Genomic DNA, 11,668 nt, shown 5'->3' with positions numbered 1-11,668 from the left:
AAAACAAAAAAAAAAAAAAAAAAAACAAAAAAAAAAAAACCAAACCAAAAAAAACAAAACAAAACAAACAAAAAAAAAACCACAAACCAAAAGAACTTAGATATCTAGAGCCATCTGAAATGTCCTAGGACATTTTGCAAATTCAGGCATGGGAGATCTGATTCTGGATCTGTGGGAGACAAAGGCCCTTATGGAGCTGCAAGTGGAGACCACACAGTACATCCTAGAGAATCTCAAAAGGGCAGTGATTGCTACCTGTGGGTAAGCTGTTTTTTTTGAGCTTCTAAATCCTTATTGATTGCACAGGGGCTTAGTTACTCAGTTCATATACAGACACACACAGAGTTCAGTTTAGGCATCTTGCCCACAAGCTGTACCCTAAACTAAATGTTTATACCTGTAGACTCTTGATATCCTTGGAGACAGCTAGCTCTGAACACCTTCATCTCCTCCTCTTCTATGCCAGGGGCAGTGTCTGGAGGAGAAAGGGACAATGAAACCATCATATTTCATAATAGAGTTTTTTGACTGTTCCACAGAGAAAACATCAGAAAGAAGTCCCCAAGTACCAAAAGCAAGAGAGATAAAGGTACTGAGCCTTTTTGGAAGTGTCAGCATGTTCCTAGTGGAAAAGGGAATAAGGAGGAGTTGTCAGTCTCCCTTGATTCAGCATACAGGTGCACTTGCCCTGAGCAAATGAAGAATATGAATTTGAACAAATTTGGACAGGCTGATCCACCAGTTCCAGCATAGTACCAATTTCTGCAGGACTAGAAGGGTGACATTTCTTATCTGAGAAATGAAGAGAGAAAATGGGGAATAGACCATATTCTTACAAGCAAATGTTGGCCAAATCCATTGTTCCATATATACCAAAGTTATATATGGAGTTACCAAATATCAGGACTTTCCTGTTGTTCCACAGTGTTGAAAGGGCTGCAGGGAGTTCTTGTGGCAGAAAAACTGGTGATGCACTGGTGCCCTGTAGAGGTCATGCCTGCTTGAGTAGCCTGGGTAAAGGTGAACATACACAGAGGACCTGGGATTATTTCTGTTTACTAAAGTAAGTGGTTACTTTCATAAGCATGAGTGCTGTGCTCAATTTCCTGACTCTCTCCTACAGCTCATGACAGCATTGCTTGTGTGGGAAAGAATGAGCAAAGTGAATGGGAGAAAAAGCCTGGAGCTGCCTGCTCAGTAGAGGCTTAAGGTCCCTAGATGTTCAGCAGGACCAGTTGTGGAAGGAATCCTACTGTTTCCATAGAGAATAGCAAGATTTTATGAGACATTAACTGGGTGGTGGATGGGATATAAATGTGATGTGGATCTAGAAATACATGAAATGGTCAGAAATCCGGATCAGAAGCCCTGGCTGATAGCCTGTTTTGGACTAGAAACTCTGTGACAGGATTTACAAGGAGGTGCCAAGTTTGCTTTACTGAGCAATTTGTTGATTTTTATGTAGCAATGTGGAAAAGGAGCTTTATTCGAGGGTCAAGACTCTGGCATGCTGGGTCTGGTAAAACATAAAACTGTGCCTAGACTAGATCTATTTTTGCAGAGGAGAAAAAAAAATACCTAAATTGGAAGTAGCAGCCAGATTGAGGCAGCTCAGATATTGTCCCACGTTAGACAAAATATAATCTATTCATTAGTCTGTAAAACACTTGAGCAATGTTCAAAGGAACAGAAATGCTCTCTTATGCTCATCCTTAGCTGCATGAACATATTCCCTAGCAAATGTAAGGTCCAGTGGCCATAAACACTTATCAGTCCACTTGGATGTGTACCACCCCTGTTTTCCCCAAGGGAGGGGCTAAATGCAGGCCACCTGGCAGAGTGCAGAGTCAGCAAACGGAGTAGTGTATGATGCCATGTAGGTTTGCATGTCTTCAGGAAGCCCATTAAAATTCCTCCCATCCGACATGGAGCAAACTTGTCCAAGCAGGCTGTGGTAGCCATACTTGCCTCTGTCTAACCTACAGCACCCAAATGGCAGTGACTGCTTTTAGGGCACTGGGCAGGGGCTAGAAAGTGGTGAGAGATTTGGTGATTGAGTTTTTCAGCCTGCAGACATGTCTTGGCTGTGCTGGATGTGCTGCTGGGGGCTGTTCTGGTACCACATCCAAATGGCTTTAGCACAGAGCCTCCTCGACAGACCCAAAATTTGAGAGCAGAGCCCTGGCTACTCCATGATATACAAGCAGCTGTAAAGGCCTCTGGTTATGCCAGGAGGCTGGGCAACATCCCTGTTCAGATTGCAAGGCTAATTCCTCAGTGTTTTGCTCTGTGGAAACACAAATCTGTCATTGCAGAGATCGTAAACTGTAGGAAATCTGGGATCGTTGTGGTCATTCAGATAAAATACAGCTATGGGTAATAGAGCAGAAGGAATTAATTTTTAAACAAACCTGGTCCAGGCACTGCTTTCAAAGGCAGATTGAGCCTCTTTTCCTTCAATAACAGGAATTTCATAAAGTGCAGCAACATGTAGTTGCTGCATGTTGGGCAGAGGATAGTAATTTGAGAAATATAAAAATATTGAGGAAGCAGGTACAGTTAAGATAAATGTACTGCAAGAAATGTCTCACGGACTTAAGGACAATGGCATTGAAGAAGCAGTTAACTGTGGAACTAAGCAAATATTGCAGGTTTTAGGACAGAGGAATGACTTAAAATAGCTTAGTCTAAGTTGTTCAGGTGGTACAATGGTCTGGTATCTGTAGTTGCTTGATTTAATTTCAGATATGTGTAATTGCTATGAAGACTGACTAGTGAAACTTTTATAGTTCCTAAAGGGCAAAGCATTTGTGTTATAGCACTGTGGTCAAATTAAAAATGGGTGTTAGTGAAGGACAGCAAAATGCTTTACATGGTTAAGTGGAAGAAAATAATTCTACTTCAGCAGAGGTTTTGTGTCTCAGTTTATTGCATTCGAAAGATGTGAAGAAATCAAACTCTTTGGGAAAGAAGAAGATACTACAGTGTTTTTTTCACTGACTGAGCAGTAGAAGCAACAAAGTCTCTGAAAGATCCTTAGAACAGGTACACAGCACACACTGATGAGAGCATAAGGATAGCATGATACCTTGACCTTCATGATTCCAACTAGGAAGTATAATGTGTCAATCTGAATGAGAGTGTTATTGGTACAGAAAGCAGAGACTCAGCTCCTGCAGAGACAGAGAGAAGTACAGTGGTGACAAGCTTGAACACATTTGCAGATTGTTTGTCTTTGCCTTGGCACCATTTAGTAGGGCACCTTAAGGCAGTAGCTATGAAAAAAGATCCAATTAAAGCAGTGGGCATGAAAGGTGGTGTGGTGGGCTGCCAGGCTATTTAAACAAAGCATGGTGAAGTGTGAATACAATGCAACACTCTGGCTATGGGAATGGGTCACCAAAGAACAGAAAAAAATCTGTTTGTCATCAAAGCAAAACAGGGGAATTTGCAAACATCTACCTGCTGAAGACAGAGGACTTTTTTTCTGAAGTGTTTTAATCTGCAGTGTTTTCTTATCAACACATATTCTCCAAAACAATAATCATCATCCACAAGAGGAAATCAGAGTCCCCTAAAGGAATGGAATCCAAACCATTCATAATTTTAATCAAGTACATGTGTCTTTCTTTAGAACAAATTATTTTCCAGGCTTGACTTGATTATGTAGTGCATCAAACTCAGCCAGTGATATCAAACTGTCATAAGATAAAGAGTACCCTTCAAATAGATAAGTAAGAAATCGCTGGAGATAGAAGTCAACTCACCTATACAGTTGCCTGACATAGAAAATGATCTCACTGAAAAATTAGAGACTTGGCCATTAGAGACAAGAGGGGAAATCCTACCTGAGTATTTTTATCTTCTACTGATGATGCAGAGAACTGAATCCAGCCAACCTACAAATTGACCAGGAGCCAAAGTTGTAGAGCTGGAAGTAAGGGGCTCTCTTCAGGATGGAGAGTAATAATCTAATCCCTATGACCTGTCATTGCCATTATGTGTAACAACAGTCCAGGATAGCAAAGCACACACAGGCCAGGCATTGACTGGAGCTTTTTCTGTCTTTTGTGTTATGTGTAAGTTTGATGTCATGACACAAAAATTTGTGAATTGCCCAGGTAAATAAGACCAAAAAAATCCACAAAGCAGATAAAAGAATTAAAGATCTTAGTAAGCAGAGACAGTGTCAAGAGCTGTCATTTGGATTTTTTTCAGTGAGAACTCTCTACATGCCAGATTTTATTATCACTAATCATTTCCAAAGCTGAAGTGATCAAGAGGAATAAAGATACTTATTCTTTTTTTTTTTTTCCCTTGACCATAAAAGGATCCAAGGCTTACCCAAGACAGGACTAATTCAGATTTAGCGTGAGTACCTTGACAGGCAATTTTGCTGTACCACTGAGACACAACTGAGATTTGGAAATCTGTCCCCACAGCCAACCCACTTTTGCATTTTTTTTCCTGCATAAAATAAGAAACTCTTTTCTTGGTAAAGACTACAACAGGAAAACTATCCATTCTTTGGCTCCAAAGCTATGCTTTCTACTGTGTAATTTTTCTATATGTTCTATTTTGAAAGCACGTTAACATATGATCATTGGTGGGGGCAGCTGTAGTAAGATTATTTTTTTTAACTTCTAGGAATGCAGTTATTCTACAATGGTTGTATGAAGAGACTATTCAAGACTGAAATAAAATTTTTAGGCCTGATGGTAGTGATAGTGAGTGGATTTCAGCTCCTAGTTTAAAATACCTAAATGTAAGAGGTCTGCATGTATGTGCACATAATCTCTATACATCTATATATGAAATAGCAGTCTCTGTTCCTAAGGTAGTCAATGAGATTTCCTCAGCACAGTGAATGGAATGTCAAGAATTGAGAGTAGACTGTAGTTTAGTGTTTTTCTGCTCCTCTCAAAACAGACACCAGGTCTGCTTTGCACTGCATCAGCTGAAAACCACTATTGATTTCCCTGACCCTACTGACTAGCTTTCCATAATAGAGACTATGTTTAAAAGCCTTAATCTGCAAGTTGAGTCCAATCCTTTGTTACATATAGGTGATATGCCAGTAAACAGAGAAGGAAAACAAGCTGGTCTAATTTAAAAACTTGCCATACTGGCAATCAAATGAATGAAATAATAGGCAGACAGACATCGACTCCTGAAAAATACCCTCTGTGGGGACATGCTGGTTGCTGCACGTGCAAGTTAAGCCACATCAGTTTCACTTTCTACTATGATCACCTCCCACATAAACAGCTTGATCTTCTGAGGTGCTGAGAATTCGTACTTTCTGGAGCCAAGAAAAGCTGCAGCAGTACATTCAAATCTGAAAATTGGGACATTTATTTAGATTGCTATGTGGCAATGTTGATGTGAGCATCCAGTTTGAAAATGTTAGCACAGCTTCCACAGTGAGAAAGGAAAGCAGGTCCTGTGATTATTATTCCTTGTTCTTCCAGTCAACATCTTCCAGTTAGCATTTTTGCTTTTTTCTAGTTTTTTTTTCTCCTACAGATTCTGGCATTACAGTCTGCTGACTGATTTCAGTGATGGTCCCTCTTTGACACTTGTCATTTCCAGTTCTTTTCTCAATATTGTTACTGTTAAAGGTAGAGATTTGCACCACAGAGAATTCAAGTCCCCCCTTGCTTTCCTCCTTGTGCTGGCACATACAGAGAGAGTTGTAAATGATTCGGTAAGACCAGACCTTGGATTCATCATTATGATGCATTTATTCTTTATTTATGCTTAGGTATAAGTGGCTACAGAAGTGGTGTAAATTGGTGACCACAAAGTAATGGAAAGCAAGGTTTTTCCAAAGGCATTTACTATCCTGATTTACAGTCAGTCATTCTGACTTGTCTCTCTAGTGTTTGAAAGGTTTTAATCTGGAAGGAATTCACTCTAACATTTTCTGTTCTGCAGAAAATAAAGTAGCAAGGTCTATCTATAAATGAGAGTTATGTCTCAAGTCCATTTTTTTGGCAATATATATTTTATCGAAAAAGAAAAGAGTCTAGATTGGATTTAATTTTGCTACTCCAAAATTAAAAAAAAAAAAAAAAAACAACTCCAATAAAAATGGTGAAGGCAAAATAAACACAGTCTTACCTTAGCATGGAAGGTGCCAAATAAAACACACATAACTTCTTTCTTCATGTCCTTCTCTTCATGTCAGTATTTAGTAGATGTTTGTGCTGATAAAGCTGTTAATCTAGAACATCTTTCTAAATAACTTTTTAAATATTTTTTCCCCCCAAAAATTATTTCCTTTGAGTTATTCACATGTTTTTCAGATTTTTTTTCCCAACCAAATTATTAGTTTCAGGTCTGATCTGGGTAACTCACCAGCTTTTCAGCTACATTAACTTTTTTTTTTTTTTTTGAGTAGCTGCTTGTACTGCACAGAGTTTGCACAGAAATCACCAAAATTTTTTTGCTTAAAAGCTTTACTTTGTACTTGGAGCATGGGCCTTGGAGGTAAGTCTACTCTTTAATAAATTAAAACACATAGTGATGTACTTTTGTACTGCAAATGAATGAGAACATATTGTAAATAATAAATTACAAGAGAGACTGACAATCTATCTACTGCACCTCTTAGATCCTGCATTTATGTTACACTAAATGACTATGCTGTGCCTTGTGTTACAGAACCATAGAAAGAGGTCCCTCAAAATGAGGTTTGATAAAATGTGAGCATTGTTGGAAAACAAAGCCCAAGTTTGTTTCCCATATGCATCCTTAATAATCTGGAATCACTGTCAAATAACTGGAGTTGTTATTCCTTATTAGGCATACAAGTTAAGAGCAGAAGATGGCTAAGAATAATGGTCTTATCATCCTCTGTAGAGACATCTGAGCCATTCTGCTACTATCTTTTAAAGGAAAAAAACGTACTGCTCAGTGGCAGCGGTTCATTGACTTTCATTTAAAAGATAAAGCAACAAAGCATTAAAAAACAGAATTAAAACGATTTGCTTAACCCCATTTATGCATCTGAAGTCACATCTAGACCAGCAAAATCAAGAAACACAGAAATCAGCTTAACCAATATAACATGTTCGGATGCTGCAGCAGCTGCAAAAATTCTGCTATTAGTCCTTCCACAAAGGCTCATTTTCACACTGAATGGTGGCAAGATAAGGCTAGTATAAGTCATTTAAGAGTGAATAGATTACTGATTATATTTATTAATCCCACCTTCAACATGTATTAGGTTTCAATGGAGTTCTAGAAAGAATCCAATTTAAGTGACAGATGGCAAGGATGAAAATACTGCTGTGGAAAATCAGGCAAAGCAGAAAACAGTTGTGCCTTTTAATAAATAACCTAGAGTCCCATTTATATATATATATATATATATATATATATTCCTTGTGCATTCTGCATCCCATCTCAGGACTGCCTGAATCTGGACAGGAAAGAACATTTTCCAGACTTTCCAGTCAGCAGGGGTGGAGGCTGGGAAAGCATCTTCTGAGAAAAAGGCCATAGGAAGTAACAGACTTGCCTAGATATCTAGACATCTAGGATCTTACTATCCCTGGAATGTATTGGAATAACACAGAGGAAAATAAATAGTCAGCACATGTTGATTCAATAGTTTGAATAAACTCTGGTTTATACTCATCTCTCTTTACACTGTTCAGAAACTCATGGGAGTCATAGAACAATGTAGAAAGCATTACATATATGGGAAAATTTGAGTTTGCTTCATTTACAAGCATCTTCATAAACCCTTTATTAAAAAGAAATAAAATTGCATTAGCACTGATGAGAGACCAAGGAAAAAAAACCAGGCAGAGTCCTGCTGCAGTGTGCCCAGATCTGGTATAGGCATATTGCCATTTGAAAATGGAAGGAGTTTGGTTTAGGAATGATGGCCCCATTTCTTCCTTCTTAAAACATGCTTTGTAGGAACCAAGAAGAATAAATATGGTTTGATAAAGAAAATGTTTAGGTCATTCTTGATCTAAGCATAGAAAGAACCTGTAATATCCCTTTGGATTTCATTTGAAAGAGACAGGAAGTTAAAATGTATTTGACAACTGAAAATATGTTAGACCTGAAAACCTTAGCTAAAATAACAACTAAGATTATAACTTCTTTTTTTTTTCCACTATTAAGGCAGCAAATCTAAGTGTCATTGTGTTATTTCCAAGTTAGCTGCCACAAGGTATGATAAAATTTTAAGACTTCATTGCTTTTCTGAGGTAAGCCTGTTTATCAGGCATCAACTGACAAATAGGGCTAAAATATGGAGAGAAGATGAAAAACAGAACAAAACTTTCAGTTCCTCCCTCCAGCCACACTCAATTCTAAATGTACTGCTTTTTGTCGTTGTCCATCAACAGGAGTAAAAGATAACGTTCCACACAGCATTAAAAAAGGACACCACCAGCCTAGCTTTAATAAATTAAATCAAAATCTAATAAAGCTACTTTCTCAAAGGGCACCTGCCTCTGAGATCATTTCCTCTATATTCTTTCTCATTATTTAAACTAATTTTATCTAATTTAATTTTTTTATTACTTCTCTATTGTCTGCTGCTGTGAGACCATTTCTTCCCCGTACACAGATGCAAGCAGCTTGCAAAGATTCGTCTCAGGATGACTGCAAGTAGGACCAAAATTTCAGGGCCCCTTTATGCACCCACCTGTTAATTCTTTCTCCTCTTCCTTAACTTCAAGCTGAATGACTGAATGAAGCAATACTGGAAAAACACGTGACAAAAATGCACTTGGGCAAACAGCATTCCCATCTTGACTCTCACCTCACAACCCTGTACTCAATAGCTCAACCTCAGGCATGGTTTTGCTCAACATGACAATTATTTGGATCCCATACAAAGATCTGCTTCAATTACCTTGTTCTTTACAAAATCTAAGTTAATTTTTAGAGGTGTTTAATTTTTTAATCAGAGCTATCCCAAGGATGCACTAAGCATCTTATTCCCAGACCTACATCATTCAGAACCTAGCACACCCGATCAGGTATTTAATTCTCCATGGCAGCTTGGCAGTTATTCTGTGTGTTCCCTTATATGTTTTAGGTAGGCAGAAAATGAAAACCCCTCCTCACAAAGTGACGTCTCCAGTGTGTTACTGTCTGTTCCTGCTTCTTTCTCAGGGCCTCACAAAGTCTGACCATGCGCTTCTGAGACAGGGAGCAGCTTCTTAGATAAACATTCCTTACCCTAGCATCTGCAGGGATTCAGATGAGAGAAATAGTACTACTCACCAGCTGCTACATGGACCTACACATTCTCTGAACACTCAGAAAACATTTACAGATTAACTGATCTTAGTGAATAATATTTTCCTACTATCATCCTGCTAAGCTCGGCAACTTAAAGCTCAGATGATTTAAATTTAAGCAGCCATATTTAGAAGCTCTAGGTTTTCATCCTAGAGGAAACATGACTATTGAATTCTCATTTCTCTTTCGTTAAACTAGGGCATGACTCTGACGGCTGACACTCACTTCATATGCAAAGAAAAAAATTGGAAATAATCTCTCTCCAACTGAACAGTTCTGGTAGCACAGGCTGCATTTTCTGAAAGTGGTGTTTCAAAGAACATAGGCAGTGCTCTGCAGAAAGCTGGACAGTGCCACTTGTGGCAGCAGTGCTTGTCTCCATACCTAACCTCATCAAAAAAGCTAAATACAATTTTGGCATAATTTCCTAGTATTATTATCTATTCCATGTAAAAGGTTTTCTGTCATAGCCATAAAAATGTAAAGGCTTTAGAAAACAGCCCTGCAGTGGTACAAACCATTAATAAGATAGCCACATTTCCTAATTCCCACCCTTCACAGTGTTTCTCTATTCCTTGCTGCCTGATGGTGGCCAGCTAGCCCAAGCAGGCTAAACCACTCACCCTCACCTCTCTCCTGAGACAGCTGATGTCATTTGCATGCCCAGGGGCAATGAGCAGGTCAGTCTGACTAACTCACAGTGCTGACCCTCACACAACACTCAGATTCCCATTTATCTTCCTGGGATAGAGGCCAGACTTCATGGGCTTTGCTTATACTCCCACTTTTTCTTTATTGTTTCTGTTGCCTTCCCATCTGGTCTGGAGTCTTGGGTTTTGCAGCCATTTCTCTTTTCTGCCTTTCTGTCAGTTTTCATTTCTCAAGAAGAGAACATTGTTTTATAATATATCTGTTCCTCATTTCATATCCTGGAAAATGGACACACCTTTTCTTTGTACAGTGCCTCCTGACTTGAAAGTGTGAACTTATTCTGCTTCCAGCATAGCAACACCAGGAGCACCATTGGCCACAGATCTGTTCTCAATGCTAATTTAGTTCCTGTTGTGCTTTAACCACCAAAACCAAGACAGGTCACAGAATCACAGAATAACAGAAAAAGCTGAGTTGGACAGGACTGAAGAATCATCAAGTCCATCTCCTGGCCCTGCACAGCACCATCCCCAAGAGTCACACCATGCGCCCAAGGGTATTATCCAAAGGCTTCTTGAAGTCTGTCAGGCTGGTGCTGTAATCACTTCCCTGGGGAGCCTGTTCCAGTGCCAAATCACCATCTGGATAAAGAACTTTTTCTAATATCCAAACTAAACTTTCCCTGACACGCCTTCAGGCTGTTTTCTCAGGCTCCTGTCACTGTTCATCACGGAGAAGAGATCAGTACCTTTCCCTCCTCTTCCCCGCTTGAGGAAGTTGTAAACTGCAATGAGATCTTCCAGAACTATCTTCTCCATAACTTTACCAGGCACTGAAGTGAGGCTGACAGGCATGTAATTTCTAGAAAATCAGGAGATTTTGAAAACCAGGAGAACGTTCACCCACTTCCAGTCACCTGGGACATCTCCAGATTCCCAAGACAGCTCAAAAATCATCAAGATTTTGTGGTGACATCAGCTGCTCTTTGAGGATTCTTGGATGTATCCTCTCAGTCCCCATCAATTTGTAGGGATCTTGCTGGAGCAGCAGATCCCTCACAAGTTCAGGTTCACCTGGGAGTTGATCATTCCTGCAGTCATGGTCTGCCAGCTCAGGGCTGGAGACACCGTTGGACCTTTGATGGACCCTTGGTCCATCATCTATGTTGAAGACAGAGACAAACAATTGTTACACACCTTTGCCTTGTCCATGTCCCTGTTTGTGAGGCCACCATCCTCATCCTGTAATGGTCCTTACATAAAGCCATCAGGTCAAAAGGGAGTGCTTGTAAGCTCTCTGGTGGTGTTAGCCATGCAGGCCAGCTGGGACCACAAAGGAACAAGGCTCTTTAACTGGTTTTAAGCTACTGGCAGTTTAGAAGACAATTCAGTGGCATCCAGGAACATCTAAACAAGGCAATGAAACTGACACAAAAGTTGTTGCTGATGGAGGCTGTTTCCCAAGTTGTCTCTATCTACCTAAGAAACATGGCATAGCTGGCAACCACACTTTGGTTATAAAGCAATACGTGTGGAATAAAACCATTAAAGAACAATAAAAAATAGAATCCCATGAAGCCAGTGTACATGATGATCACTTATCAGAACATGGTTCTATTTTAACATATGGCCTGTAAAAAATGTTACTCAGTATATTTTAAAACCTAAAAGAGTGACCTTTTTAATTGCTGATGAAATTGGCTTGCTCCCCAGGCAGTCCAGTTTTGATGCAGCTACAAAGGAAT

Source organism: Molothrus ater, chromosome 2, assembly GCF_012460135.2.
Source record: "Molothrus ater isolate BHLD 08-10-18 breed brown headed cowbird chromosome 2, BPBGC_Mater_1.1, whole genome shotgun sequence".
Classification (NCBI taxonomy): Eukaryota; Metazoa; Chordata; class Aves; order Passeriformes; family Icteridae; genus Molothrus; species Molothrus ater.
This window is presented reverse-complemented; position numbering follows the sequence as displayed.